General features: G+C 46.0%; 1 long non-coding RNA gene across 1 annotated transcript; it reads right to left on the reverse strand.

Moving 5' to 3' along the window:
- Positions 1-5,459: 5,459 nt before the first annotated feature.
- LOC122447574 lies at positions 5,460-12,147 on the reverse strand. The gene is made up of 3 exons (XR_006271285.1): positions 12,105-12,147; positions 7,157-7,266; positions 5,460-5,884 (listed from the first exon to the last, which is right to left on the reverse strand). It is a non-coding gene; the product is annotated as an uncharacterized LOC122447574 (long non-coding RNA).
- Positions 12,148-27,579: the final 15,432 nt, after the last annotated feature.

Below are 27,579 nucleotides of genomic sequence, written 5' to 3' on the forward strand. Positions count from 1 at the left end.
CTCCACCTCAGATCATCAGGCATTCGATCCTGGAGGTTGGAGATGTTTACTCCAGGGTAGTGGTTTTCAATCAGAAGTGATTTTACCCCTGGAAGACATTAAGCAATGTCTGGAGATTTTTTTTTTTTTGGTGTTTATATATTCATTTTTGATGGAGCTGGGTCTTCATTGCTCCGTTGGTTTTTCTCTAGTTGCTGTGAGTGGAGGCTACTCTCTAGCTGTGGTGTGTGGGCTTCTCATCGCAGCGGCTTCTCTTGTTGCCGAGCACTGGCTCCAGGGCTTTGGGCTTCAATAGTTGTGGCACGTGGACTCTAGAGCACAGGCTCAGCAGATGTGGGGCACGGGCTTAGTTGCCCTGCGGCATGTGGGATCTTCCTGGGTCAGGGATCGAATCCTTGTCTCCTGAATTGGCCGGTGGATTCTTTACCACTGAACCGCCAGGGAAGCTCAGGATATATTTTTGATTGTCACTATTGTGGGGATACTACTGACATCTAATGGGTAGAGGTCAGGAATTCTCCTATACATTCTTCAATGCACAGGAAATATCCTGCAACAAAGAATTTTCTGGCCCAAAATGTCATTAATGCCAAGGCTGAGAAATACTGCCCAGGGGACATATTATCTTCTGTAAGCAGCCAGCTAAACAGGGAAGAGACAGACTCAATAAGATACAACTACTCTCTATTCTGTGACTCTCTTTCTTGGCCTAGCTTCCCAGGTGCTGCTAGTGGTAAAGAACCTGCCTGTCAATGCAGAAGACACAAAAGACTTGGGTTCTATCCCTGGGTCAGGAAGATCCCCTGGACGAGGGCATGGCAATCCACTCCAGCATTCTTGCCTGGAGAATCCCATGGACAGAGGAGCCTGGTGGGCTACAGGTTCATAGTGTTGCAAAGAGTCAGACATGACTGAGCAACTTAGCACGCATGCACTCTCTATTCTGTGACTGTCTTTCCTTGGCCTGGAAACTTGAGTCACTGATTTCTGTCTAAGAAAGGGTAAGAGGATCAGAGAAATGAGTACTGGTGGGCAGTTCCTTCCATCAATAACTCTTCTTTGTTCATTTTTGATGAACAACTGTCAACTGGTCACAGGTGGCAAAGGCAACATTTGAACTATATGTTTGTCTGGCTGCTCACATCATTGTTGAAGAACCAATGCTGTTGTTTAGTTGCCAAGTCATGTCCAACTCTTTTGCAACCCTGTAGACTGAAGAATCAATAGGAACTAATAAAACCCATAGTACAGAAATTCAGTCCCGACCCTCTCTGTGGGCTCCAAGTCATCCATTCTGTGCCTCAGTCATTAGATATTGCAAACACACACCGCCAAATTTTGCCACTCAAATTCTCTCTCTCTCTCATCTTCTCTTTTTCATCAATTGATAACCCCATCTTCCTCCTCACTTTTGTATATCCTCTTCCAGTTGTTTAGCAAGTCTTCTCAGTTCTACCTCCGAGATACATACCTACAAGTATTACCGTAACAGAGAAGAACAAACCTAACTCCATATTGGACCTGTTTCTTTAGCTCTAACCTTTGTGCTTTGTTGTCTGCTTATCATCATTTTTTGTCGTTCCTTTCCTACTCCTTTTCTAACCTCTACTCCCTTTTTCTCTTGTATACTCAGTCTATCTTCTCACCTTCACTAACAGCCAAAGTGGCTTAGTGCTTTTGGAAACTATCATGGTAGAAAAACCAGATCCCCAGCCTGTGGCAACCCTCGAACATTCCTGGAGCATCTCAGACCGACCACCTGGCTACTCCCTTGGACCCACGTTAGACTGAGATGCTGCTTATCACACACATGGCTGAAAGCAGCCATACCTTTGATGTCCCTTTTCCTCATTCTTCACTGTCTTTTCCAGATTAATTTCTTCAGTTAAGAGCTATTCATTAAGCACTGAACTGGGCTTTAAAATAGATCCGAGCAGAGGAGGATTGACTGTGATGCTAATGAAGCTACAAGGCCCATGGTCACAAGAGTTTTGCAAAATTTGCAAAAGTGAAATATTTTAACTTAGATCAGTTTAGACTACCTCTTCTGCTCTGACTTCCCTGTCATCACACTCACCCTTGTACAGGTTGGCTTAAAGTGGCTACAGCCTTTGGGATTTTGCGGAGGCAAAGGTGAGTCAGAGATACGTTTGGTTTGTGTTTAACAGGATATATTTATACGGTTCACAGCTGCCTCTGTGTAAAATGGTTACAGGGCTTCCCCAGTTGCTCGATGGTAGAGAATCTGCCTGCAGTGCAGGAGACCTGGGTTCAATCCCTGGGTCAGGAAGATCCCCTGGAGAAGAGAACGGCCACCCACTCCAGTATTCTGGCCTGGAAAATTCCATGGACTGGATAGTCCATGGAGTCGCAAAGAGTCGGACACGACTGAGCGACTTTCACTTCACTTCACCAGGCAGTTAGTTAATAAAAACAGTATGAGATTTTTCTGGATTTTTGTCAATGTTTGTGGTATTTGTCATTATATTGAAATTTGCACTTATTTTTATTTCTATCTTAATTTTGAATAAATATTCAAATTTCTTAAATGAGGCCCCCATAGTTGCTAAGTTTCAAGCCCCAGGAAACTGGATTGGTTCCTAGGTATGGGTACAGACGTGTTTCTGTTTATTCTGGAGCTTATGACAGACACTAAATGAGTATCGTGTAGCAAAAGGGCTTCCCAGGTGGTTCAATGGTAAAGAATCTGCCTGTCAATGCAGGAGATGTGAGTTTGATCCCTAAGTTAGGAAGATCCCCTGGAGAAGGAAGTGGCAACCCCCTCCAGTATTCTTGCCTGGAGAATCCCATGGATAGAGGAGCCTGGGGGGCTACAGCTCATGGGGTCACAGAGTGGGACACAACTGAGAGACTGATACACACACACACACGTAGAAAAAAGGTAGGAAAGAGGTGAAGAAATGATTAGAGTATGTCTGACACTATCCCCATCTGCCAATCCCTGATTCCCATCATTGCTCCTAAAAATAATCTCCAACAATTTGGACTCTTGGCAATTATGCTTTTGAGGGAAATGACGGGGCTGGGTTGTCATGACCAGTCATAGACCAAGTTCCAGAGGTGTCCTCCCGCCCCTTTGCCGTTGCTGTAACAACAAAAGCATGACCGGTGCCCAAGGAGACTCTGACCATGGCATCTTCTCAGGAAAAATGCTGACAGGTCCTGACGGGGGACCCCCTGATCTTCCAGGGTCCACAGCTCCAAAGGCTGAGGACACGGGTTGGGGGCTGGAGGACCCCAGGTGCAGTCCTGGTGTGGCGTAAATGAATGTGCTCTCTAGAAACCCGCATCCTTCCTTCCTGTCCTGCTCTGGCCACGGTGATTACTCAACTGGTTGCCAACCATTCTTTGACTTGGTTGGGACAACTTACACCAGAATTTGAACTTCAAGTGGAGTACCATGCTGCCGACCCCCAGCCTTCCATACTACCCAGAGCTGTTTGCAAAGGATCCATGAAAGGAAACCAGCTGCGCATCGACTGCAGTTACCATCCCATAGGTTACAGTCCACGGGGTCGCAAAGAGTTGGACATGACTGAGCAACTAACAGAGCAAAACGAAGCACATCGTGGTTTTCCGACAAAAATTAACCAGAAATGTAAAGGCATTAGGATGGGAACAGTATGCGCAGCAGTCAGCAATTAATCATTTACTACAGATTGGGTGACCTTTTCGTTGAAAGTAACAGATATAATTAAACAGCCTCTTGCAGAGCGGGTGTTGAAATTGAAATTCTCTCGGCCTGACTCAAGGCTGTTCCACCTGGTTCCCTGACCCCAGAGCAGGGTGCCTCTGACGACAAATCCCTGGAAATCCCCGCCTCAGGCCTGCCTCAGAACACACTCCCAGTGTTTTCCTTTCGTCAGGTCGTCTGTGCGCCGGGCCAGGGAAGCCTGCAAGCTGGTACTCGGACCGGGTGGACAGAAAGCTGTAGGGATCAAATAGCAGTCTGGACCCCAGGGCAGGGGCAGAAGTCTAATCACAGCAAGCGGCTGCGGTGCTCCCCAGAGCTGTCATTATGGTCCTGCTGGGGCCCCTGGAATCTTGTTGATTTCCTGTTTCAAAATTTCCGGAGGTGTACCATCCAGGACAATTATTATGGGATAATGTCACAGCAAGGTGGGCGAGCCTTACGTTGTGTGTTTCATTTGGGCTATAGCATCTTCAATATTATTAAGCCCACAGCAAGTTTGCCTTTGCAAAGGCCTTATTATATGTAGATATCTTCTGAGCCCCTGCTTTGGGAACCCCCCCACCCCCATATCTCCTGATTCCCAGGCTTCCCCTGTGAAACGAGAGACTTCAAGATGATCGAGTTAATGACTTGACTTAATTCAGACCCAATGTTTCTCTTAAGTCTAAAATCCTTTGAATCTGATGGGAGAGGAGAAGGAAGTGAAACTGGAGAGTCTAGATAATTTGCAGTTTAAGCCAAGATTTATGAGGGGAATTATAGCGCAGAGCTCGGTTTTGAGTGTCTTTGGATCCTGGGAGCCAAATTCTCCCCCTGACTGGACACGTGTGTCCCTCTTGGCTGTGTGTGAGCAGGAGGTGGGGCAGTCTCCAGCCTCTTGGGGTGCAGGAGTCCCAAAAGACCGGGGCCTCGGCCCTGGGAGCCAGAGCAGAGTGAGGGCGTTGGCACACAAGGTAATTAAGATGTGGCTTTTCACCAGGACAAGAAAGACATTTTGGCGTCAGAGGAGGAAGCCAAATAAGAGGAAGCAGAGAAGGAACCACAGATTCTGATAAACACCCCCAGAGAGGTCAGATCTGGGGAACTCCAGGGTGGGCCTCCAACCCTTGTGTCTTGTCGGGCCCCTCTCTTTGCCAAGCAGACAGCCTTGAGAGCAGGTCCATTTTGGGCGCCACAAGTAAGAATTAGATTCTGCTTAGGTCCAGCCCTGCTAAAATTAATTCTGAGAATTTCAAAGACAGGAGCAGGAGAAAACTGAAATTCTAGCTTTCTTTGCCACATACACAGATATGCACGCACACTCACACACACAAACTACTTTATGAATACATGGGCAAAATTCCAGGGAACACACCAATAATAATAGCTGCCACATAGTAGATGCTATCACTGACTCAATGGACGTGAGTTTGAGAAAACTCGGGAAAACAGTGAAGGACAGGGAAGCCTGGCATGCTACAGCTGATGGGGTCGCAAAGAGTCAGACACAATCTAGCGACTGAACAAAACAAAGCAAAATAGACGCTATAGAAGTGCTGTTTGATTCCCTACTTTAACTATAAATAATAATTATTATTTTAATATATTAAATATGTTAATACTTATATTACATGAGTATTTACTTACTTGGCCGTCAGACCCTAGTTGCAGAGCATGGACTTAGTTGCTCCACAATATGAGGGATCTTAGTTCCCAGACCAGGATCAAGCCTGAATTGCAAGGGAGGTACTTAACCATTGAACCACCAGGGAAGCCCCTATTATTATATCTTGACTTGATTTTCAAACAGCTGATTTGAACATTAAAAAATAGCTAAGAAAAATCACAGTCATATTCTTGCTTTTCTCAGGCACCACACCTAAGTGGGTAAAGCAATGAGCTGAAAGAAACCAGGTACCTGAGGTTAAACCCTCTCCCCTGGTAGGGGGTGAGGGGGTGAGCAACTGCAGATAGGATGGCAGGAGGCATGCTGGAGACAGGAATAAGCCTGGTTGATTGCTCTTATCTAAGTACTGCTGTTTGCCTGATTCTCCACTGGAAGTGAAAGAGCCAGAGATATAGGATACTGTATGTGAACCACTCACCCGTGAACTCCCTTGCTGTGAAAATTACAAGGTACCTCCAAGTCACCATTTCCTCTGTTACAAATGGATATGATTATACCACCTCCTGGAGAGAAAGAGAAGGCTAAGTGACTATGTATCGGTCAACCGACTTCTGCTTCTCACCATATTGGAAATGATCTGTTAGCTAGTTTCTCATGGGGTAAAAGAGACTAGGGGAAAAAAGGCAAAATCCCCAGTATGGAATGACATTCTACTGATCTACACTCAGTTGACTTGAGTGTAAATGAACATATATATAATCGGTTACAATTAATATTCATACCTAATTAGAGAGCAGGTAGTTCTGCTGGTCTTTCTGAATGCTTCTCGGTAAGGCATCTTGGGGCCTCCCTGGAGGCTCAGATGGTAAAGGATATGCCTTTAATGCCGGAGACCCTGTTCCATCCCTGGGTCGGAAAGATCCCCTGAAGAAGGAAATGGCAATCCACTCCAGTATTCTTGCCTAGAGAATCCCATGGACAGAGGAGCCTGGGGCGCTACAGTCCATGGGGTGGCAAATAGTCAGACACATCTGAGTAACTAAGAGCGTGCACATACACACATACACACAGTAAGGCATCTCAGGAAAATTTTTTCCAGGTGGACCTAACCCAAAGACACACCTGCTTTGATTCTTTTTCTGTCCTAATCCTTTCAGGACCCTCTCTCATCTTCATCACTTAATTATTTTGGTCTCTGGTCCTTTCCCATGTACTCCACCAACATCCAGCCCACACTGATCTGCCTGGAACCATCCTTCCACCTCAGACAAGTTTCCAATTGCAGTTAATTCTTGTTTCCTTTTTCAAAGTTATATATACACATATATGCACATATATATTAGAGTTGCTCAGCAATGCTGTGTTAGTTTCTGCTGTAATGAATCGGCCATCCGTATCCATATATTCCTTCTTTTTTTGGGTTTCCTTCCTGTCTAGATCACCACAGAGCATTGACTGAGTTCCCTCAACTGTATCCTTGTGGTATACAGTAGGTTCTCACTGCTGTTGCTGCTGCTAAGTTGCTTCAGTCGTGTCTGACTCTGCGCGACCCCATAGACGGCAGCCTACCCGGCTCCTCCATCCCTAGGATTCTCCAGGCAAGAACACTGGAGGGGGTTGCCATTTTCTTCTCCACTAGCCAGTTCTTAATGCTTTTAGTTCAGAGTTTAAGAATCATCACCTTTCTCTCTCTTACAATTGCTGATCCAAAATTCATTTTATCTCAGTAAGAAGAGAATGCTCTCATAAGGTTGTGAGAAAATAATTATTTTTATTCAGTTAGCACAATTCTTGACATATATAGTAAGAATATTTTTAATGTTAGCTAGCATCACCTTTATTATCCAATCACTCTCTTCGAAATTGGCTCCCAGAAGATGCCCTTCAAAATCACCTCCGGCAGTTTCTGTGTACGTCAGAAGATGAGTTCTCTGAACCACCCTGACTTTTGGCAGAGAGAAGACAGCTTTCAAGTGGAGGTTTACAAACAAAACAAAACAAAACAAAACAAAACAAAAACTAATCCCCTGATGATGCAGAAGTCATTTAGTTTACGACTACTTCCTCAGTCCCACTTGAAACCTGTTCCAGTGCAGTTTGTGATTTAATTACTCAGTACCACTCAGGTAGCAGCTTTTAGGGGGTTGATTTACCTCCAGGGAGCCAGCCTGGCATCTTTTTCCTACACTCATGATGCAACCGATACAATCTCATTTTAACGTTAATATTCTGCTTCTCTTCGGAGCTCCTTAAATGCAAAGTTTAGGCAGCACATAGATGGCCAGATTCAGTTTGTCTTTGGAAATGGAAGCTGGTAGAAATCAACAGGACTTCTGTGGACTGAGCCACCTCAGAACTAGTCTGTAAATAGCCTACTTCCAGGATCATGATGTTTGGGATCAAATCCCAGACCTGAAAGCAACAAAGAAAGGGAAAACCCACCTCACCTGGCATGAGGTGGTGGAGGTGACACCGGTCACGGTGGGACAGAGATTCTGTGCTCAGCAGATGGGGGCAGTCTACCCACCAGGAAGAAGTGAGTTAAGCATAAGGAGGATGGTTTCCTGGATTCTGCGTTAGTCTGGTCAACACCTCCCCTGAGATTTTGCCGTTAGCTTTGTTTTGATTCTGTGCTCACTGAGAAGCCTTCTGACTTCAGTCACCCCAGTACCTTAATACCCAGAGGGGTGCCCTGAATCACGGAACTGAATATTGCAATTACTGGAATGATAGTGTCTATCACCATGGAGGAATAAACATGCTTTGCACCATAGAAATCAATTATCCATGAGTTCAGCATGATTCAGTCCTCCTGTGTCTGCTAAGGTTCAGGTAGACTTGGAAAACAGAGGTCAAGTAACACTGACATATATACCCTACCGTATGTAAAAGGGATAGCTAGCGAGAAGCTGCTGGGAGAAGCACGGGGAACTCAGCTGGTGCTCTGTGATGACCTAGAGGGGAGGGATGGGGTTGGGGTGGGAGGCAGGCTCAAGAGGAAGGGGACATGTGTATACATACAGTAGATCCATGTTGTTGTACAGTGGAAACTAATGTGACCTTGTAAAGCTATTATAGTCCAATAAATTTTTTTTTAATAAATAAAAGATGAGTATCTACTGAAAAAAGAAAAACAGAGGTTCTGTATCAGAAAGCTGAGAAGCAAACTCTCAATGTTCTCTTAAATTCTGTTGCACCTTGGTTTCGTCATCTGTAAAGCAGAGGACAGTAACAGTACCTGCTCGGTGTGGCTGCTGTGAGGCTTCATGATGTATAGACGTAAATTACACGTATGAAATTACATCTATGTAAATTACATCTATGAAATGACTTCATATATGGAAGTACTGAGAATGGTGCCTGCTATTCACGGTGCCCCCATGAGGCCTTCCCCATTCTGGGCACCCTGCTAGAAGCAGCCAGCTGACACTTCTCTGTCATACACTTCCTCACACAGGGTTCAAAGGACTTACCTCTTTCAGCCACTCCATTCAGAAAACTAGAGATTTCAAATCAGGCTCCATGGGTGTATGACTTGTGTCGTTGCGTGAGACTTAACTCTTGCCTTACCATCTTGAAGTTCTTAATAATTTTTTTTAATGGGACTCTACATTTTAATTTTGCACTGGCCCTGCAAAATTAAAATTATGTAGCAGATCTTAGGTCTATGTGACCAAGGATGAGCCAAATGGTTTTGCATGAGCCTCTTCCATTCCAAGTAACGCTATCCTTGTCCTGTGGACGTTGTGGAGACAAGGGTGAGCAGGGTAGGACGCGCACAGACTCAGGTCCAGCCTTGACAAGAGCAGAGTGAAGGCTTCTCAAGAGTGTAGTGATATGTCCAGGGTACAGGCAATGAGTTCTCTCTCAGGGCTCTCAGGAGACTCAAGAAAATCTCAAAGAGACTCTGGGTGTGTTTCTAATCCATGCCACCACCCCTGTGCATGTCAGTTGCTCAGCCATGTCAGATTCTTTGCAACCCCATGGACTGTAGTCCACCAGGCTCCTCTGCCCTGGGATGTTCCAGGCAAGAATGCTGGAGTGGGTTGCCATCTCCTTCTCCAGGAATCCTCCTGATGCAGGGATTGAACCTGAGTCTCTTCCATCTCCTGCATTAGCAGACGGATTCTTTACCACTGGGCCACCTGGGAAGCCATCACTCCCCCCCACCCCACCTCCACCCACCACTGATAAATAACAAATGCATTTGATAATTCATTGTGCAATGATTTGCATTACTCAGAGAGACAGAGAAATCAGCCTGGCTTTCAGCGCAGGGAGGGCCCCGAGAGCAGCTGGTCACTGCTGGGAAAGCGGGGGCTCGCTCATTTTAGCTGGGGCTTCCCAATGGAGACTACTAAGGTGGGGGTTGGGGAGGATGGAGGGGTTAGGGGGAGGAAATGACTACTTCAGACAAGCAGTGGAAGCCAGGTAGCCTCACAGTTGATGTCCTGTCAATCACAGGAAGCCCAGGGCTGCTCCCTGGTGAAACAGTAATCTGTCTGATTCCCCTGTCCCTACCCCAGAAACTGCTCACTTGGGTGGAATTTCCACAAAATTCCGTAGCCAGAGTTAGAGGCAAGAGTGTTTTAAGGCAGTACTGGAAATTGCCCTTCTTCTGATTTTCTAAGACGGAGTGGTCCAAGGAAAAATGGTGTCTGCAAATAGTCCTATTTTTCTCATATGTTTGAAACCTGTTCAGGCAGAGAGTCTGACTTTGACTCAAGAAGACAAGATTTAGTAGCCACAAAGTCATTTCTCCATTCCCAGGTGAGTTCTGTCACCTTCTGGGTTCCCCATCTGAGGTCCTGAAGGACCATGTAACTTACCAAGCAGCTGTCAGCAGCACAGCTGAGTGGACAAGCTTGCTGACACGCTGCTTCAAATACCCTTGCAGAGAAAGCCATCTCAATGTTCCCATGCTCAGTCATTTTTTTGCACACTGTGGTTCACTCCGTTCTGATTTTAGAATCTGGAAGTGCCGCGCAAGACATTTCTAAGCTGGGAATCTGCCATCCTGGGGGCAGAAGGGCTGCAGTGGCCCCAGAGAAAAAAAATTTTTCAAGACGGCAAAGAAAACAATGGCTGGAAAAATGTTTGTTTACTGCCAGGGCTCCCCACAGCCACTTACATAAGAGCCCCAGCTCGTGCTGAGACAGGCTGTCCGGCTCAGACGCGGCATCAAGAGTTTATGCTTCTTGGGATGATGACAGAAACAATGTGGGAACCGCAGGGCTCCGGGCCTGTGACGCAGTCCAGGAAGGAAAACCGAGTGGTGTGTGGCGATTAGTCTGCTCACAATGCCGGGATGGTTTCCTGGGGCGTTTGGCGGTTGCGCAGTCTGCAGGAGGGGAAGGGCCCTGTCAGAGCAAGATATGGCCAAAGAATGGGTCCTCGTTTTCCCAGGTTGAAGACAAAACAATGCACAGAACAGCGTGCAGCTCAAGGGCAGAGTCAAAAGTTCAGGTGTCTTCTGACCTTTCGGATCCTTTCGGACTTTCTGAAAGCTCCGTAAATAAACACTATATCCAAATCTGAAAGCACTTAAGGAGTTTGGACAACATTGTGTATATCTTGTTCAACTGTTTACTGCAAAAAGTTTTATATATATATATATTTGCTTATGTGTGTGTGTGTGTGTATATATATATATACATATATATATGTATATATAAATCTCTTCTTGACAAAATAAACATGAAAAACTACCTCTGCCAGGAAAAAAGTATGCAAAAGCCTCAGACAGATTTTGTTGAAGGATCTAAAGGACAAATTGCCCACCCCCACAGTGGTACTGAAAGCAGATGTGACAGCCGAGCTGTAGACCTGTAATCAAGCCTGAGAAGCAGTCATGAGGCAGTCTAAACTATTCTCAGTAGCCTCCCTCTAAGGGAGACGCCACAGTCTTTGTATAGACTGTTCCACACTTTAAACGAATATTTAAACCATTTTTCCATGTGTTTTAACTTAGCGTCTAGTTTCAATGCGGGGCCATTCATCCCTGTTCTCTCCCTAACAGCTGTTGTGAGTCATTGTCCACTTTGCTGTCTGTCATTCCTACCTGGGTGTGCATTTTTCTTCTGCTGGACACACCTAACTCTTAGCGTCTATCCTCACGAATAAGGTGTCTGCTTGGTGCTTTGGAATGACAAGTTGAAACTAGCACAGACTAACACTCACAGGAGATAGTCAGCATCTTGGTGGTGGAGTCATGTTTCTTTACTTCTTCTAGACTGTTCTCTCACTTCCCTCCCCTTCCCTTTGGGCTTAAGAGTGAATCTCTCTAAAGCTCTGGTTTACCCCCAAACAAATAGTACCATATCCACAGAGTAGAAAAATACTCCCTTTGGGAAACCAAAACTGGCTGGAATCTATGAGTTCGGGGCCATGATTTATTTTAAGTGAGTTGAGGTCCAAAAGGATCAAAAGAAAGGAACCCCATGAATCATGCACAGATTCCACCCTACTGCACTTCACATAAGAACCTTTATGTCTCACCTGCATGATTTTCCACTCTTTCTTTCTACTGATTCTTCTCCAAATCATCATGGACAAATTGGACTCTGATAGGAATCCTTTCCAATCTTTAGTTCACTTTTCAGAGTCTCTAGTAAACAGGAAAACTAAGGAAGGTCCTAAATTATTGAGAGTGTATGGGTTACAGATGGAAGAAATATATCTTGAGCCAGTTTAAGCCTACAAAAGAAATTTTTGTTCATATAACCAAACCATAAAGAAAGATGGTTGGATTGAGGGGCTCGAAAATACCCTCAGGATACTCACTTTTTCTTCTTTTCACTCCTGCCTGATGCCGTTTTCCCAGACCAGCTTCTCCATGTGGTGGGAAAGTGGCTATAGGCAAAGCTCATCTGCTCACAAGCCCAGGATCTGAGCCAACAGTCACTTCCTCCCCTTCCCCCCACGGACTGGAATACAATCCCCAAGAGATGATGCTGATTGAGCCACAGCCATAGTGACTAAGCAAGTGAGGTATGGGATTGGCTCTCCTGGGTCATGTATCCCAGGTGACCAGGAGACAGGGTCTGTTACCAAAAGAGGTGGAAGAAGGGTGTGTATGTGTGTGTGTGTTAGTCACTCAGTCGTGTCTGACTCTTCACGACTCCATGAACTGTAGCCCACCAGGCTCCTCTGTCAAGGAGGAGCTCCTCCTCCTCCTCCAGGCAAGAATACTGGAGTGGGCAGCCATTTCTTTCTCCAGGGGATCTTCTTAACCCAGGTATTGAACCAGGGTCTCGTGCATTGCCAGCAGATTCTTTAGTGTCTGAGCCCCCAGGGAAGCCTCACAGCCCCACAGTGCAGGTTAAATACTACACGTGGTGCAGGGAGGTCTCAGACTCTCCACGTGAACATAGAACAATAGTCAACACCCTAGCACCTGATAGAGAAAAGATCAGGGGGAAACATTCCCCTATTTTCCCCACCAACACCAAGAATTCATTAGAAATAAAATTGGGGATTCACAGGAAATCGAGGAGTCAGAAAACTGGAGAATATCTAAGGGAATCTAGATGGTTTTCTCCCTCCTGGTCAGAGCTCCACAAAGTAGGGTGAAGGTGGGTGATCAACAGTCTTACAGAGGACTTTACATGAGCTGTGAGATCAGACAAAGCCTCTTAAGGCCCTTTGTTTCAACTCTGAGAGGCCAGGAGCCTATGAAAGCAGCCCATAATTGGTTGATTCCATCCTTGAATTGTCCAGGACATTCCCTCTCTTCCCTCACTCTTACTTACTGACTTTAATGACAAGCAAGCCTTCAAGTCAGGGATTCCATCTAAATGTCTCATGTAAGCTACTTTCAATACTTTGGCCACCTGATGGGAAAAACTGACTCATTGGAAAAGACCCTGGTGCTGGGCAAGAGTGAGGGAAGCAGAAGGGGATGACAGAGGATCAGATGGTTGGGTAACATCATCAACTCAATGGATGTGATTTTGAGCAACTCCGGGAGGTAGTGAAGGAAAGGGAAGCCTGGCGTGCTGCGGTCCATGGGTTTGCAAAGAGTCAGATATGACTGAGTGACTGAACAACAACTAGTAAATTAAGCCCACACCCTTGAAGCCTGGAAATTCTCAGGCCCTTAGAAACTAGAAAAGTTTTCCACTGGTCTTCATACTATTTTAGCCAAATTTGGAGGCTTCTTTTTTGTAAATTTTGGCATTTTCCTTTCCTTTATGCCTTGATCAAATTAATCAGATCATGGCTCAGAAGAGAAGCCTAATCTAGGATATCTTCAAATTTAATTTTTTCTGGTCACAGAGAATTAGACAAATGGAGAAAACAAGACAGTTGGCCTTCGTTCTTATTTCTCTGCCCACTTCCTGGAATGTGTGAATATCTTGGCTTTACTTGGCTATTAAGGTTGTTATTAAACTGACCTTACGATAGGAAGAGCATCCCAGTGGACCCACTGTAAACACAAGGGAATTTTTATTAAAAAAAAAAAAAAAAAATTGGCTGCATCATGTCTTAGTCCTGGCACGTAGGATCTTCTTTGCTTCATATAGGATCTTTCACTGTGGCACTCAGGCTCAGTAGTTGCAGTTTGAGGGCTTAACTGTAGCATCCTTGTGGCATGTGGATCTTAGTTCCTTGACCAGGGATCAAACCTACATCCTCAGCACTGCAAGGCAGATTTTAACTACTGGACCACTAGGGAAGTCCCACAACAGGGGTCCTTAATAGTAGAAGAGGGAGGCAGGAGAGGAGGCTGGAGTGATGAAATGCAAGAAAGACTCAACACTCCATTGCTGGCTTAAAAGGTGGATGAAAGGGGCCATGAGCCAGGGAATGCAGGGAGCCTGTAGAAACTTGAAAAGGCAAGAAAACAGATTCTCGTTTGAAGCCTCCAGAAAAGAATGAAGTTATGCAAACTCTTGGATTTTAACCCATTAGATCCACATCAGACTTTTGACCTATAGAACTGTAAGACAATAAATTTGTGTTGCCTAAGCCTGTAAGGGCTTCCCAGGAGGCTCAGTGATAAAAAATCTGCCTGTCAGTGCAAGAGACACAGGAGACATGGGTTTAATCCCTGGCTCGGGAAGATTCCCTGGAGTAGGAAATGGCAACCTGCTCCAATGTTCTTGCCTGGGAAATCCCATGGACAGTGGAGCCTGGCAGGCTGCAGTCCATGGGATTACAAAGAGTTGGACATGATTGATCAACTGAGCACACGTACCCTTAGATGCATGCTTCTTTGTTACAGCCATAATAAGAAACTAATGCGTTTCCTATTCCTTTCATATGTATCCTGAAATGGTAGATTCTTTAGGATTCCAATTGCTGGACTGTCTAGAGTCAGGATAGTTTGGTAGACAAGGAGAACAGATTTGACTTTGGTATGACTTCACCTGTGACTTGGAGTAAATCGAAGGAGAGATGGGCTTTGGCTAAAGATACTCTATGCCTCAGTAATGGCACGAGGCAAGGCCCAGAGTGGGCAGGGCATGGTGAATAGACCAGGATAGTAAAGAGGGAAAGTTTCACAGTGGGTGTAAAGTCAGAAAGACATGTCAAAACCAGGCAGTGGGGGGACTTCCCTGTGGTCCAGTGGTTGAGAATCCACCTTGCAATGCAGGGGACGTGGGTTCGATTTCTGATTGGGAATCCTACAGATCCTACATGCTGTGGAGCAACTAAGCCTGAGTACCATAACTAGAGAAGCCCTCAAGCCACAACAAAAGATCCCTCATGACACAATGAAGAGACCCATGGCAGCGAGATAAATAAATAATTTAAAACACACACACACCCTGATAGTGGGGGCCTTGAAAAATTCCAGGACAAGGACATGGAGACTGATACCCTTGAGGCACTATTGCACTTCGTACCACGCTGTGTGATGGTGCAGTGGTAAAGAATCTGCCTGCCAATGCAGGAGATGCAGGTTCAATCCCCGGGTTGGGAAGATGCCCTGAAGAAGGATATAACAACCCACTCCAGTATCCTTGCCTGGGAAATCCCATGGACAGAGGAACCTGGTGGGCTACAGTCCATGGGATCACAAAGAATCAGACACAACTGAGTGACTGAGCACCCACTATGCACAAAGCTTAGTACAGTGTCAGGCTCAACACAATAGGTGCTCAGTATTTGCTGAATGAATGAACCATTAACATTTTTTGAGCAGGACCCTGCTATAACCCAAGATGAATTTAAGAACATAAGTAGGACCTCAATATGTAAAATGGGTTGGAGAAGGTAGAGATGGAATGTCTGGAAACAAACCAAGAGTCTGCCAAACTGATTCAGACAGACTGGCCAAGCTGAGCTGTTGGGCTCTGAGACCTGAAGGGAAGAGACCCATGTGGCATCAGGACTTTCCCTAAACCATTCCAGCTGGGAGGATGTCATTTTCATTCATGCATATCTCCACGGAAGGAGCCCCACCACCTCATGAATAAGTACAGTGCTACAGCCCAGACGGGCCAGCACACTCTGCACAAAATCCTCAGGCAGCAATTTAAGCCTCACTAACCCACATCATATATTCAGCAGAAATGACCACTAATCTCTGTACAATTATTCTCCCTGTAATCAAAGCTGGTTCTTGGTTCACCGTTGCCTTCCCTAGACTCAACAACTCTAATTCCCCTAACTGCTTTCAGAGGTCCATTCACCGAGTCTTCTAATTATTTATATTTTTCTCCTCTGATGCTTTTCCGATTTCCCTCTCCCTGGAGTCAGTTACCTGAATTTTGCTCGAGTCTCACTCATCTGATGGGCCTGCTTTTTCTCTAAGTAGTTGACAAGGAGGGAGACTTGCTCTCATGGGAACATCGCAGTTCAGTTCCAAGTCCAGCTAGCCAAGGACTCAGACTGTCCTTGCCTGGAGGATTCCCCATGGAGATCAGCAAGGAGCCCACCTCCAGACAGTGTCTGGCCCCAGATCCCGGGGGATGGGGGATCTTGCCATCTTCTTTCTCTCCATCATCCCCTTGAAGCCTCCCTGTCTTTGTATCTGCCAAAGTCCATGGCCGTAGGGACAGAAGTGTAATTGATGGCCTTGAGGGATATCAAAGTGCCATTGAGCTAACCCACAGCTCGACAGCCACGCAGGTGTTTCCTGCAGCAGAGAGGGAAAGAAGTGTCTTTAGAAAGCCCTAAACAACGCTGCGCACGGACGTCAACTTGACAAATGACTGTTAAGAAATAGCCCCGTTGTTCTCTGTTGTGTGATTCATTCCAGGCGGTGCTGGGATGGGGAGGGGGTGAGGCCCAGCCCTGAGTCCCACGTTGTCACTCGGGGCCACTCTTTGGTTCGCCTCTCAGGAAGGATAGGAAGGCACTTGTCTCAGTCACTCTGACCTTGCTTTCCGGTGGTTTTATTAAGTGAATCATGATTTGTGCTCATTTGGTGTGAGGTGCATTCAGTGGTGGGTGGGAACTGTGGGGACGCTCTAAGCTTTTGGACATCTCTCTGCCTTTGACGTCAGGATCCAGCACTTCTTGCAATCAGATTTACAGAGACCACAGTCTCCCCAGGACAAGACCCCCCCCCAGCCCGCTACTGCCGCCGACTCCTTTCCAAGTCGTCAGTCCCTCAAAGAACTGGCTTGAGTGCTCATCCAGTGTTGCATGGATGAATGAAAAGATCCCAAGACCAAGAGTCATGATGACTGGATTCTAGGACTCTAAGGATGGGTAGCTGGGACCTTGGCCAGGTGCTCAAGGTTTCTGGGCCTCCCTGTCCTCACCTGCAAAATGAGAAAGCAAACTCTCAACTGCATTCAAACTCAGACCCTACAGAGGCTTCCAAGACCTACAACTAGCTATCGTGACTCTTGGACTTGGGATCTTTTCACTTATCCATTCATCATTTGACCTTGGGGCTTGCACTTGGCTCAGGGGAATGATGGTAAGGTGAACATACACGTGTGTGTGCTAGTTACTCAGTCATGTCCAACTCTTTGAGACCCCATGGACTGTAGCCCACCAGGCTCTTCTATCCTTGAGGATTCTTCAGGCAAGAATACTGGAGTGGGTTGCCATACCCTCCTCCAGGGGAATCTTCCCAAACCAGGGATCAAACCCAGGTCTTCCACATTGCAGGTAGATTCTTTACCGTCTGAGCCACCAGGGAAGCCCTGGTGAACATCAGGCAACATAAGAGCGTAAGGTGAACACAAGGCCACAACAATTGCCTGGCACACCCGACAACAGGAGTAAAGAGCAGACTGCTGAAATCCAGGTAAAATGTGCATACTAATTCCAGTTAGTAGGTAGGCCTGCAGGTCCTCTCCAGTGAAGCTAGACGCAGGTATTGTGAGCAGCACGTGGGCCGGCATGCGGCCTTGGGCCTATGCCCAACAAAATACAGCATGATCAGCACCCCTGAGTTTGTTGGTTGCTCTTTACTGAGGTGTCTCAGCCACCAGTCTATGACACGTACATCAATTCTTTGCTTCAGACTTCCCTGGTGGTCCAGTGGATAAGAATATGCCTGCCAACGCAAGGGACATGGGTTTAATCCCTGATCCCAGAAGATCTCACATGTCACGCAGCAACTAAGCCCATGTTCCACAGCTACTGAGCCTGCACTCTAAAGCCTATGCTCCAAAACAAGAGAAGCCACCGCAACGAGAAGCCTGCACATCGCAAGGATGAGTAGCCCAGGCTCACTACAACTAGAGAAATCTCACAAGCAGTGAACAAATACCCCAGCACAGCCAAAATAAGCGATTTTTAAAAATTCTTTGGCTTTTGTTTCTTCTGTGAAACAGCACAGCCAAGCCATCGTCTAGGGAAGGAAGTTCCACAGCAGAGGCAAGTTGGTTCATGTGAGTTGTGCAGAAGAGTCTACACAAGAAGTGTATGTGGTTTGTCATGAGATCCTGGGTGTGCCTAAGGAGACTGGCTAATGTGACCCAACACAGAGCCCGTTTCTCAAAGCAGTCATCATCTGATTGATTTCCCCAGGCCAATAGACATGCTCTGGGTTTTAATGTCCTTGATGTCCATCAATAGCAGCTTTGTTAGTTTTAACAGAAAGCAAGACCAATTTGTTTGAAATCAAAGACTCGTAGATGTCTGAATATTCTTCTCTGAATTAAACATGGTTACAACATTGAGACTGAAGAGTTGAGTAAAAATGGCTTATTTATGGAAAGGCATTTTAACAACTTGAATTAATGGTCATGAAAGTTTTTGGAAGTTTTAACAACCCCAACTTTCCCCTGGGAATCATTTTCAGTTCTCATGTATAGATTGCCCATGCCCCTGACCACTGAGCTGCTTCGCACTGGTAGAGGTCAGATAGTTAGGGCTCTGGCTTCCCCTTCATTTTGCCCTTCCTTTGATTAAAGCATCTAGTTAACTCTCACACCTTGACTTGGCTTAGGCAAGGGCTATGGTCTGAATTTGTCCACACCCCCAAATTCTTGTGTTCAAATCCTTAATCCCAGGGATGATGGTATTTGGAAGTGGAGTTTTGGCGAGGTGCTTGGGTCACGAGGGTAGAGCCCTCATGAGTGGGATTAGTGCTCTTGTAAAAGAGACCCCCGCACTCCTGAGCCCCATCCACCATTTGAGGATGCAATGCGAAGTCTGCGACCTGGAAGACAGCCCTCACTAGAACCTGCCATGCTGGCGCTCTCATCTCAGATGGCCAACCTCCAGAACTGAGGGCTGCAAACGTTTGCTGTTTATAAGCCACCCAATCTGTAATATTTTTTCATAGCGGCCCGAACAGACATAGACAGCAGCTTGGACAGGAAGGGACTTTGTTTCAGCTATGGATCTTTGCCAGAGTCTTGTAGCCTCTGGAGGACAGACAGACCTTCCTGCAGAATTGAGACAAATAAAAGGAAAAAGAGATGCTTTTACACTAAGAGGTCAACACCTGCACATGTCTGCACAAACATACACACACACACACACACACAGGTGTGCCTCCACCACTTATTAGGCCTTCTTAAGTTAATCAACCTTTCTGAGCCTTGGTTTTCTTGTTTATGATGTGAGAAAAATAAATAGGACCAAATCATAGTTGTTGTAGGAAGTGATAGAAACAGTATCTATAAAGCACTTAGCACAATGCCTGGAATATTCTGAGTATGCAATAATTGATAGATAATAGTAGTGCTACTACTAATAAAAACCTCCTCTTTCCTGACAAAGAATTGTCAGCCCCTTAGCACTCTGCATAAAGTCAGGGGTGATGTCACTGGGGTTTTCCATAGGGTTAACTATGAGGCAGAAGAACAATGTAAGTTAGAGGCTATCCATATGGACTGTTGCAGATTCCTGAAAGAGAAACCATCTTCAGCTGCCTAAGTTTGAGGGAACTTGCCTTCTTGTTATGGGGGCCCAGGGACACAGAACACCTAGGGTAAGCTTCTAAGACCCAAAACTGACTATCATGACTCTTGGACTTGGGATCTTTCCACTTAGCCATTCATCATTTGACAAGCACTTAAATAAGTCAGTTTTTTGAGGAACCAGGCATAGGAAGAGGAAAGGGACCCCTGTGGTCAGGAACCCTTTTTTCGCTATGATTGCAAGAAGCATGGGGAGCCGACATCAAAGTGAGCGTGACCTCCACACGCTGAGAGAAAATGTTCCCATGGTTCTCATCCTCTGCTGAACGCAGCTCAGGTCGGATCAGCACAGGTCCAGAGAAGCAGGCTGCCGTGTGCGTAGGACCAAACCAGGGCGTCCACACTGAGAGCTCAGCTTCAGGCTTTCATTCCCTCTGAGTTCCCCTCTGCCGCTCTGACTATAATGAAGTTTCTGCTCTGTTGCACAAAGAATCTTAATTATATAGCAAGGAACCAAGAGTTCCATAATCTTTTTTTAATTTATTTATTTAATGTTTTCCGGTTGTGCTGGGTCCTTGTTGCCGTGCGCAGGCCTCCTCTAGTTGTGAAGAGGAGGGCTTTTCAGTGAGCTGTCTTTCCACTGAGGCGGCTCCTCTTGGTGCGGAGCCCGGCTCTCGAGTGCAGGCTCCAGCAGCTGCAGCACTTGGGCTCAGCAGCTATGCTCCATGGCACGTGGAATCTTCCCGGACCAGGAATTGAACCCGTGTCCCCGGCACCGGCAGGTGGATGCTTATCCACTGTACCCCCAGGGAAGTCCATTATAATCCTTAAAAAGTGTCAAAATTTCTCAAACACCCTTCCCACTCATACTTACTTGAGGGAAAATGAGAGACTTCAATATCTGTTACTCTGGAACTCACAGTGTAAAATCAGTTCACGACAACAAACTTCCACGGCAAAGATCTAGCTACCAATCCAGAGGTGTGAATTTTCACACCTAGGGCTTCAGAAAGTGAGGAGTCCAGTTAAATATGAGATTTGTAGTTTGGGAGTTGCCCCCTGACTCAAACGCCAGCTCCATGGGCACCGGGATCTGCAGTGGATTTGTCCACTGCTGCATTGCAGGTACCTAGAATAGTGACCAGACTTCACAGCCAGTAAATAGCTATTGAACAAATAAATGTTTATGAATGAGTTTGGGTGAGTTACTTGGCTTCTCATCCTGAAAAATACATAGAATTGTTGTGAGAACAGTTGGTTTCATCATGTGAACCTCTTAAAAACAATGCTGATTAATGTTAAATATTTTTGAACATAGGTCTTTCTGTTAATGGTTCTTTTCCTAAGTTCTCACAGAGGACTATCAGATATTCAACAATTTCACAGATTTATCTTATGGCTAAGCTGGTAAAGAATCCACCTGCAATGCGAGAGACCTGGCTTCGATCCTTGGGTTGGGAAGATCCCCTGGAGAAGGGAAAGGCTACCCACCCCAGTATTCTGGCCTGGAGAATTTCATGGACTGTATAGCCCATGGGGTTGCAACGAGTCAGACATGACTGAGAGACTTTCACTTTTTTTTCACATCTTATAATTATTTCAGTCAAATGATGTTATCAAAAAAGTCTTGAAAAGATTGGGGTTGTTTGGCTTGATTCTTTTTTATATAAAGGTCAGATATGCCCAGGGTGCTTTGGTTTTATTCCCACTGGGCTTCCTAGCTGGCACAGTGGTAAGGAATTCCCCTGCCAAAGCAGGAGATGAAGGTTCTATCCCTGGGTCAGGAAGATCCCCTGAGGAGGAAATGGCAGCCCACTCCAGTATCCTTGCCTGGGAAATCCCATGGACAGAGGAGCCTGGCGGGCTACAGTCTATGGGGTCTCACAGAGTCGGACACAGCTTAACAATGAAACCACAACATGGATATGAATACATGAAGTCTTACAAAATAAGTTTAAAGGCAAGTGGCATCATATTTACTTCTTCAAAGAGAAAAACAGAAAATGGAATTGAGAACCAGAAATGGAATATAGGCTCTGGCTCCTGGCCCACCCACCCAGACTTCTCTATAAAAACCTAATACAGTGAGAAAATAGCCATTCCCATATCCCACTGCTGAATATCGATCTGGCTTGTGACATTGTATTAGTAAGAATAAATATTTGAGCACAGAGAGTACAGCAGAAATGGATTTTGGAGTCTGAAAGACTGAAATACCAGCGGTGTGCTCTTAAGAAAACTACGTAGGCAATTCTAAGCATCAGTTACGTCCTCTGTAAAATGGGGTCAAGGGTAGCAACCTGGCAGTGTGGTCATAAAAGTGATAGATGATGTTTGTAAGCTTTCAGGAGATGGCTTATTTATAAACTGTGCTTAACAGAGGATGACGATGATGGCAAGGAGATGAGCATGATAATGACGACGATAATCTTCCCTGTTCAGGAAACACAGGCTCAAGCTAAATAAACACTGTGCCTTTCCCCCAGGAATGTCAGTACTTGAGAAAACTTCAAGTGCTGAGATTGTGCAGCTGATTAGGTCAGCTTTTCAGGGAGACAAATTTATAGAAATTTGACCTGGGTTTGGTCCCTGGGTAGGGAAGATCCCCTGGAGGATGGAATGGCAACTCACTCCATTATTCTTGCCTGGAGAATCCTCATGAACAGAGGAACCTGGCAGGCTGCCTGTCCACGGGGTTGCAAAGAGTCAGACACCACTGAGGCTAAGCGCAGCACACAGTCACTTGACCATACCTTTTGATGGTCCACACTGAATATTCCCATCTGAAAAAACAGGGCTTTTCTTTCCCACCAGCTTGAGACCACACACACACACACACACACACACACTCACCAGCAATTCATTTCTCATTTTGGTTTGGGATGGAGCCAGCTGGTAAAAGGGTTCAGAGCATGTTTATTGTCTTTGTTCTCGAGCGTTTTCTGGGGCTTCCTGGCAGCTCGTGGTTCTGCAGCAAGGAGCAAAGCTCTCCAGGATTGCAAAACACAGAGAAATCCCGGACTCGGGCCATTGCCCACGGCTGGTGCAGGGCAGCTGAAAGCCTGTCCCTTCCCGCCTCCAACTCCTGCCCAGAACTCAGCAAACACAGGGTGGGAGGGAGCATTTGGCTCCCTAGGGCTTGTTCTTACTAGTGTTGCCGCGGCGATGACTGTGCTATCTGTCTCCAGGCCCCACACAGGACCTCTCCCCCTTGGTACTGACTGGGAGACACTCTGGAGTCTCTGCTGTGGGGTCTTCAGGCGGGGATATGCTCGTGTGTGTGTGCGTGTGTGAAGCCCCTCATACTGGGTTAGCAGAAACTAACATGACATTGTAAAGCAGTTTCATCAGTGTGTGCCTGCTCAGTCGTGTCCGACTCTGTGACTCCATGGACTGTAACCTGCCAGGCTCCTCTGTCCATGGGATTCTCCAGGCAAGAATACTGGAGTGGGTTGCCATTTCCTCCTCCAAGGGATCTCCCCATCCCAGGGATCAAACCCACATCTCCTGTTCCTGCATTAGCAGGCAGGTTCTTCACCACTGAGCCACCTGTGAAGCCAGTAAAGCAATTATACACCAATTAAAAAAAAATTTAATGCAAAAAATAAACAAACTACAAAGATACACTGTGCAGCACAGCTAATACTTTATAAATGGAGTGTAACCTATTAAAATTGTGAATCACTAAGTTGTATACCTGAAACATAATATTGTACACCAATATCTCAATAAAAAAAATAAATACAATTTTTTAAAAACTGACACCTCTGATTGCAGACACTGCAGATGTCCTGGTTTCCAAGCAGATGACCTGAGCCCCAGTCCAGTCCTCAGGCCTGATCCACTGAGGAGTCTTATTCTAAGCCTGGAGGTGAAAACAACGCTCAGTTCAGGCTGAGCCATCCCTTCCCAGCGCTCTCTACCCACTGCCATCAATGTACCCTTGAACGCAGCCCGGGACGGATGTGTTAAAGGGCAATGAATATAGCTCAGCGGTCCAGAGCGTCACCTTTAGCTTTCAGCCAAGGTCCAAATCTGGCCTTACCACTCTGGGGAGTCCTGTGACCTTGAGCCACACGGGTAACCTCTCTTTGCCCCAGTTTCCTCAAACATAAAGGAAGGATTTTAACACCTACCTTGTAGTGCTGATGTGAAGATTAAATGAGATGGTGGGTAGAAAGGGTCTGACCCACATTGACAGTGATGAGTAGAATCTGAATGCAAAATGCTGGCGCTCTGCACGCCTTCCGCACATACCTGGTGGTGGGGTTTGTCTCTGTGGGCTCCCAGCAACTCCCCCAAGAGTTCCGTTGTAACCGGAGTGAGTTAATACAGGTTTCTATGGGGCTTGTTATGCCACAGGTATGTGGCTTGGAGAATGGCGAGACTGATCTAATAATTAATCAATTAAAAACCATATCTTAAATGCCAAGCACTGTCGAGGTGCTGTCTGCAGAAATGAAAGTTGTGCACACCGGACAGGGAGAGAGGGAGGTGTCTGTCCAGGTACGGACAGCATGCAGGGTGATTGGAGCTGGACGGGAAATGTGGCTGGGGCATCTGAAAAGAGGTGACCATGAGGAAGGGCTTGAAGAATGAAGAGGGACTTATCCAGAAGAGAAAACAGGAAGGGATTCTAGACGGAGTGAATAGGCAAAGGCACAAAAGCCAGCCAAGCAAATGCCATGTTTGGAGAAAGGTCACTAGTTCTCTGTGGCTGGAACACAATGGGGAGGAATTCTTCTGGAAAGACGGAGGACGGTGGTTGATCTATCCTGTGCTATGATGGTCTGGCCTCAGCTACTCAGTAACACGTCAGTGAGACAGTCCACCTGGCATATCACCCACTCTCAACATCCCCCTCCCCTGCAGCCCCAGAGGCAAGAAGACAGTCAGGGGGCAATGGTCAAGTCTTGACTCCAGGTTACATGGTTCTCTCTGCTCCTGCTCTGCTACGTAAACTTTGAATTCAGTTTCTTCACCTATAAAATGAAATTGGGGTGGGATGTCTGTGCTTCCTTTTAAAAGAACTTCAGGCAAATTCATTTCTCATTACCCACTGATGAAAATATCTATAGGCATCGTTTAGATGAGCACTTCCCGTATAGCTCAGTTGGTAAAGACCGCCTGCAATGCAGGAGACCCTGGTTCAATTCCTGGGTCGGGAAGATCCCCTGGAGAAGGGAACAGCTACCCACTACAGTATTCTTGGACCGCCCTGGTGGCTCAGCTGGTAAAGAATCCACCTGCAATGTGGGAGACCTGGGTTCAATCCCTGGATTGGGAAGATTCCCTGGAGAAGGGAAAGGCTACCCACTCCAGTATTCTGGCCTGGAGAATTCCATGGACTGTATATAGTCCATGAGGTCACAAAGAAACATGACTGAGTGACTTTGACTTTCACTTTTAATTATTTAGATGAAGCAGCTGTTTAACTTACCCTTCTAGAAGATCCTGTGAAGCCATTTGGTAGAAATCAGTTCGACTTTTCACACATAGTGATGAAGACTTGGAGTGGATTTTTCCCACTCTCCTCATGGCCCTGCATGATTTTTCCATGTCACACTCTGCTCCCTCCTGTAGGTTGATGAGCTATCAAACGTGAACCATTGCTTCCACTTCTGATTCCTCTGAGAAGGGATCTTATATTATAGCTCAGAGGAAAGAAACTTGAGCAGAAGTGAAAGTACTTGACTTTCTCCCAGCCCTTGACCTCACCATCCTTCTCTCCTGGACCCCACCAAAAGACAGAACCCAAAACAATAACAGCTGAGCCTTAAGCACTATCAGAGCCTTAAGTGACGCTGGTGGAGCTATTACATCACCTGAACCATCAAAGAGAGCGACCTGACATGGGAAGCTTCTCTCCATTCTCCTCCTAGAAAGGCATTTTCTGTATTCTGTCAGGAGTGAGATTCCCTCAGTGCCCAACCTGATCTCTGCACCTTCCAAAACCACAGCTTGGCTTCCTGAAGACTTGGTGGCCCAGCAGTGTTCCCAACACAAGCTGGCTGAAAATTGCCCTTCAGTAAGTCTTCAGGGCATGGAGGAATCCATGGAACTGAAATAACAATTCTGCTCTTCACATAAGGAAACTGAGCTACAGTAAATACACAGGCATGTTTCAGACCCAGATCCCCCAGCAGAAAAGGAAAAAAACATTCAGTGCCCTTATTTATGGCCCAAGGTCCTGGAGTTTCTTTCTCCAAGGCAACCTCAGAAATGCAACACACATAGTCTGCAAAGAATCCTGGTAAGTAGGTAGATGGCGGAGAGAGATAATATAAGTTACAGGAAAATATTTTGAACTACATGTACAAGTACATGTACAAGTATTTTTAAAATATATATATATAATATGTATTATATATATAATATATATAATATAATAAAAAATATATATATATAGTTGCTGTTTAGTCACAAAGTCATGTTCGACTCTATTGCTATCCCATGGATTGTAGCCCTCCAGACTTCTTTGTCCATGGAATTTCCCAGGCAAGAATACTGTAGTGGGTACCATTCCCTTCTCTGGGGATCTTCCCAACCCAGGGATCAAACCCATGTCCCCTGCATTGGTGGGCAGATTATTTACCGCTGAGCCACCACCAGGGAAACCTATATATGTATCTATAGATATATATATATCTATACACACACACACACACACACACACACACACACACACACACACACACACATACCTATGTATACACACACATATGTATATGGGCTTCCCAGGTGGCGCTAGTGGTAAAGAACCCACCTGCCAAAGCAGGAGACCTAAGAGACCTGGGTTCGATGCCTGAATCAAGAAGATCCCCTGGAGGACGGCATGGCAACCCACTCCAGCCTTCTTGCCTGGAGAATCCCTTGGGCAGAGGAGCCTGACGGGCTTTAGCGAACAGAGTTGCAAAGCAATGGAGAAGACTGAGGTGATTTAGCAATCACACACACACACGTGTATATATCTATATGTGTGTGTGTTTGTTCATGGTACACAGCTCTTGGAATCTCAGCTCCCAGATCAGGGATTGAACCCACACCTCCTGTATTGTAAGTGTGGAATCCTAACCATTGGACTGTCAGGGAAGTCCTCAAGTTTTTTTTTTTTTAATTATCAAAGTGCCATTGACACCACAGGAAGTGACACATTTCATATCAAAACTCATTCCTTCCACCAAGATAACAATAAGAACATTTTTCTCATGAGAAAGTGAAAGGTCTGAGAAAAAAATGCCTCTTTAAACACTGATTAACTGAAAGAGGTTGTTCTGCTTCCAGTTCTTCAAACTTTCACAAAAGTTCTCTTGATATTTGAGGGGTTGGTTCCTGGTTCTTGATTGTCCTCCCTGCTTTTTTTTTTAAAAGTCATTTATTAAACCCCCACCCTGCTCTGGGAAGCCAGCATCTTGCAAACAATGCTTGGACAGGTCTTTAGAAAACAGACTCAGCCTGCCCCTGCCCCAAGGGGAAAACGCAATGAAAAGAAGGCATTCCAACCAAACTGCTGCAGAAACAATGGTGCAACAAGTTTGCTTTCTTCCATGGAATTTTGCTTGGCTTTGATGTCAGTGAACTGTAAGCTCACTTCAGAGTACAGTGCACACACCTGGAGCCCAGGAAGGTTGGTGAAGGAAAAGAAAGTCTCTGAGATCTACATCTGGGTCAACTAAGTGGACACAGGGGCAGCACCCACAGGCGGGAACGTGGTCCTGCTGCCACGACTCTTTGCGACCCTGTGGACTGCCAGGCTTCTCTGTCCATGGGATTTCCCAGGCAGGAACACTGGAATGGGTTGCCATTTCCTTCTCCAGGGGATCTTCCTGATCCAGGGATCAAACCTGTGTCTCCGGCCTTGGCAGGTGGATTCTTTACCGCTGAGCCACCAAGGAAGCCCTGAATCAATTCTAGCTAGTTCTTAAAAACAAGGAGTAGGAAACCCACCTCCCGGGTTAGACAGGAAGCTGAGCCAGTGA

Source organism: Cervus canadensis, chromosome 9, assembly GCF_019320065.1.
Source record: "Cervus canadensis isolate Bull #8, Minnesota chromosome 9, ASM1932006v1, whole genome shotgun sequence".
In the NCBI taxonomy this organism is placed as follows: domain Eukaryota; kingdom Metazoa; phylum Chordata; class Mammalia; order Artiodactyla; family Cervidae; genus Cervus; species Cervus canadensis.